General features: G+C 52.6%; 1 non-coding gene across 1 annotated transcript in view; it reads right to left on the bottom strand.

The window, feature by feature from the left end:
* The window catches only part of LOC124579980, a 1,910-nt gene extending 451 nt beyond the window's left edge, over positions 1-1,459 (bottom strand). Inside the window, exon 1 of the ribosomal RNA XR_006973104.1 lies at positions 1-1,459. This exon is cut by the window's left edge and continues 451 nt beyond it. This is a non-coding gene — a ribosomal RNA (small subunit ribosomal RNA).
* Between the last annotated feature and the right edge of the window lie 3,541 nt (positions 1,460-5,000).

The raw sequence follows: 5,000 nt of genomic DNA, 5'->3' as shown, positions 1-5,000 counted from the left end.
ATGTCACGCGACTAGTTAGCAGGCTAGAGTCTCGTTCGTTATCGGAATTAACCAGACAAATCGCTCCACCAACTAAGAACGGCCATGCACCACCACCCACCGAATCAAGAAAGAGCTATCAATCTGTCAATCCTTCCGGTGTCCGGGCCTGGTGAGGTTTCCCGTGTTGAGTCAAATTAAGCCGCAGGCTCCACTCCTGGTGGTGCCCTTCCGTCAATTCCTTTAAGTTTCAGCTTTGCAACCATACTTCCCCCGGAACCCAAAAGCTTTGGTTTCCCGGAGGCTGCCCGCCGAGTCATCGGAGGAACTGCGGCGGATCGCTGGCTGGCATCGTTTATGGTTAGAACTAGGGCGGTATCTGATCGCCTTCGAACCTCTAACTTTCGTTCTTGATTAATGAAAACATACTTGGCAAATGCTTTCGCTTCTGTTCGTCTTGCGACGATCCAAGAATTTCACCTCTAACGTCGCAATACGAATGCCCCCGCCTGTCCCTATTAATCATTACCTCGGGTTCCGAAAACCAACAAAATAGAACCGAGGTCCTATTCCATTATTCCATGCACACAGTATTCAGGCGGGCTTGCCTGCTTTAAGCACTCTAATTTGTTCAAAGTAAACGTGCCGGCCCACCGAGACACTCACTCAAGAGCACCCTGGTAGGATTGCAACGGGGTCCGCCTCGGGACGCACGAGCACGCACGAGGCGCGTCGCACGCCTTCGGCTCGCCCCACCGGCAGGACGTCCCACGATACATGCCAGTTAAACACCGACGGGCGGTGAACCAACAGCGTGGGACACAAATCCAACTACGAGCTTTTTAACCGCAACAACTTTAATATACGCTATTGGAGCTGGAATTACCGCGGCTGCTGGCACCAGACTTGCCCTCCAATAGATACTCGTTAAAGGATTTAAAGTGTACTCATTCCGATTACGGGGCCTCGGATGAGTCCCGTATCGTTATTTTTCGTCACTACCTCCCCGTGCCGGGAGTGGGTAATTTGCGCGCCTGCTGCCTTCCTTGGATGTGGTAGCCGTTTCTCAGGCTCCCTCTCCGGAATCGAACCCTGATTCCCCGTTACCCGTTACAACCATGGTAGGCGCAGAACCTACCATCGACAGTTGATAAGGCAGACATTTGAAAGATGCGTCGCCGGTACGAGGACCGTGCGATCAGCCCAAAGTTATTCAGAGTCACCAAGGCAAACGGACCGGACGAGCCGACCGATTGGTTTTGATCTAATAAAAGCGTCCCTTCCATCTCTGGTCGGGACTCTGTTTGCATGTATTAGCTCTAGAATTACCACAGTTATCCAAGTAACGTGGGTACGATCTAAGGAACCATAACTGATTTAATGAGCCATTCGCGGTTTCACCTTAATGCGGCTTGTACTGAGACATGCATGGCTTAATCTTTGAGACAAGCATATGACTACTGGCAGGATCAACCAGGGAGCTGCGTCAACTAGAGCTGAGCAGCCGGCCGCCCGGGAGTGTGTCCCGGGGGCCCGCGCGAACACGCAAGCGTCCGCTCAATTATTCTGCAAACAGGAGGAGGCTGAGCTCCCCTGCACAATACACCTCGAAACCCTCTCAGGTCCCGGCGGCGCGCAGCGCCGTCCTAAGTACTTGGTCGGGTTCGAGAGAGGCGCAATCGCCCGGAGTTTGGCGAGTAGACGCTTTAGGTGCGACCACCCGTGCTCCCAACTGAGCTTGCCGCTGCCGACAGAGGCCCGGGAGCGTGCTGTCGTGGCATTGCCGGCGGGAGACAACACGCGCCACCTACGGTGACCGGCAGCTCCAACGCCAGCGCCACAGAAGGACAAAAGCCCCACTTGGGTGCCGAAGCGAACTCTCCCAGCACAGCGCACGCGCCAACACGTCCGCACAGCTGCGATACAAACCACCTGCGAGAACCGCAGAGGCGACCGAGCAGCAGACGGCGTCGCGGCGCCGAGCGCCGGGCGGCGGCGCATCCTCAGCGCACACAGTCCTCAATCGGACCAGCACACTGCAGATGTCCACCGCGCTTCGCACCGGGCCCGCGAGGACCTACTTTGGCCGCACGGCGCCGCGTGCAGGGTGCGCCGGCGCGCAGCTGCGCCGCCTGCCGCCTCCGTCGGCCGGCGCGCCTGCCACTGGCCGCCCCCACCAGCCGGCTGTAGCGCGTGCGCCCACGCACCGCGCGGCCAGCACGCCGGGAGGCCCCCCCTCACCGGCCGGGGACGGTCCCACCCAGCCACCGCCGCGTATCGCTTCACACCCAGATGCCATTCACGTTCGTGGGCATGGTGGGTATCGCTGGAACAACCGGTTGGTAGCTCAACCGATCGTCGCCATCACTGATTCACCTCTAGCGAGAACAACCGCACCACAACGGTTTACCAGTTGTTCATTTGCATAACGTCACCAGCAAACGTAGGCGTCCATCGCCATTTGCAAATTCAACGATTGTTGCATGCCTGTGTCAGGTGTCACGACACACTATGTCTGCCCACATACACGCAACAACATGTGCACGCTTCGCGAACACGTGGAAGGTGGCCCCCGTACGTATGCGATGTCCATTGCGCGAACGACTGTCAACCGGCCTCTGTCGCATGTCGCAGATGTGGAACGCAGTGCACCATGCTATCACGGTGTGTGAGAAGAGACGACTACGTCTGACAACACGCGCCACTACATCAACAGACGGCTCATGCTGATCGCCATCCAGGGCATACCACACTGCAATCCAGCTCTTATAGGGAGACGACACGTAGCTGAGTGCACAACATTTGGACCGCATGGTTCGCCGTTGTTGGCGCAGTCGTTGTACGGTCACATGTACCACGATGTATCATTCAGTACATGAGGACCAATGTGCAGTACAGTGTGTGATTTGGACGTACAACATCAGCGGACAGTTGACACAGGCCGTACCACAGCGTAGGCTAAGTGCTTCGCACATGCGAATGCCAATGAACAACTGCAAATGCCAATGAACAACTGCAAAGGGCATTGAGCATGTACGTCCTGCTGCCATCCACATTACAGTGTATAGCTGCAAGGTGTTTAACATGAAGCGATACACTGGGGACCGGGCAGTGCGAGTAGCAAACTATATTGCGGGGGTTGCAGTTAGGCAACACTACACTAATTTAACGCGTCGTATGACAATTACAGAGCAGGTTAAGGCCCAACGTGTGTTGGGTTAAGGCCCAACGTGTGTTGGGTTAAGGCCCAACGTGTGTTGGGTTAAGGCCCAACGTGTGTTGGGTTAAGGCCCAACGTGTGTTGGGTTAAGGCCCAACGTGTGTTGGGTTAAGGCCCAACGTGTGTTGGGTTAAGGCCCAACGTGTGTTGGGTTAAGGCCCAACGTGTGTTGGGTTAAGGCCCAACGTGTGTTGGGTTAAGGCCCAACGTGTGTTGGGTTAAGGCCCAACGTGTGTTGGGTTAAGGCCCAACGTGTGTTGGGTTAAGGCCCAACGTGTGTTGGGTTAAGGCCCAACGTGTGTTGGGTTAAGGCCCAACGTGTGTTGGGTTAAGGCCCAACGTGTGTTGGGTTACGTTAAGGGGCAATGTGGGTTACGTTAAGGGGCAATGTGGGTTACGTTAAGGGGCAATGTGGGTTACGTTACGGCGCAATATAGGTTACGTTACGGCGCAATATAGGTTACGTTAAGGCGCAATATCGGTTACGTTAAGGCGCAATACAGGTTACGTTAAGGCGCAATACAGGTTACGTTAAGGCGCAATACAGGTTACGTTAAGGCGCAATACAGGTTACGTTAAGGCGCAATACAGGTTACGTTAAGGCGCAATACAGGTTACGTTAAGGCGCAATGCAGGTTACGTTAAGGCGCAATGCAGGTTACGTTAAGGCGCAATACAGGTTACGTTAAGGCGCAATACAGGTTACGTTAAGGCGCAATACAGGTTACGTTAAGGCGCAATACAGGTTACGTTAAGGCGCAATACAGGTTACGTTAAGGCGCAATACAGGTTACGTTAAGGCGCAATACAGGTTACGTTAAGGCGCAATACAGGTTACGTTAAGGCGCAATACAGGTTACGTTAAGGCGCAATACAGGTTACGTTAAGGCGCAATACAGGTTACGTTAAGGCGCAATACAGGTTACGTTAAGGCGCAATACAGGTTACGTTAAGGCGCAATACAGGTTACGTTAAGGCGCAATACAGGTTACGTTAAGGCGCAATACAGGTTACGTTAAGGCGCAATACAGGTTACGTTAAGGCGCAATACAGGTTACGTTAAGGCGCAATACAGGTTACGTTAAGGCGCAATACAGGTTACGTTAAGGCGCAATACAGGTTACGTTAAGGCGCAATACAGGTTACGTTAAGGCGCAATACAGGTTAGGTTAAGGCGCAATACAGGTTAGGTTAAGGCGCAATACAGGTTAGGTTAAGGTACGACATAGGTTAGGTTAAGGTACGACATAGGTTAGGTTAAGGTACGACATAGGTTAGGTTAAGGTACGACATAGGTTAGGTTAAGGTACGACATAGGTTAGGTTAAGGTACGACATAGGTTAGGTTAAGGTACGACATAGGTTAGGTTAAGGTACGACATAGGTTAGGTTAAGGTACGACATAGGTTAGGTTAAGGTACGACATAGGTTAGGTTAAGGTACGACATAGGTTAGGTTAAGGTACGACATAGGTTAGGTTAAGGTACGACATAGGTTAGGTTAAGGTACGACATAGGTTAGGTTAAGGTACGACATAGGTTAGGTTAAGGTACGACATAGGTTAGGTTAAGGTACGACATAGGTTAGGTTAAGGTACGACATAGGTTAGGTTAAGGTACGACATAGGTTAGGTTAAGGTACGACATAGGTTAGGTTAAGGTACGACATAGGTTAGGTTAAGGTACGACATAGGTTAGGTTAAGGTACGACATAGGTTAGGTTAAGGTACGACATAGGTTAGGTTAAGGTACGACATAGGTTAGGTTAAGGTACGACATAGGTTAGGTTAAGGTACGACATAG

Source organism: Schistocerca americana, unplaced genomic scaffold (genome assembly GCF_021461395.2).
Source record: "Schistocerca americana isolate TAMUIC-IGC-003095 unplaced genomic scaffold, iqSchAmer2.1 HiC_scaffold_319, whole genome shotgun sequence".
Classification (NCBI taxonomy): domain Eukaryota; kingdom Metazoa; phylum Arthropoda; class Insecta; order Orthoptera; family Acrididae; genus Schistocerca; species Schistocerca americana.
Note: the sequence above shows the minus strand (reverse complement) of the source record. Positions and strands in the feature narration are given on the sequence as shown.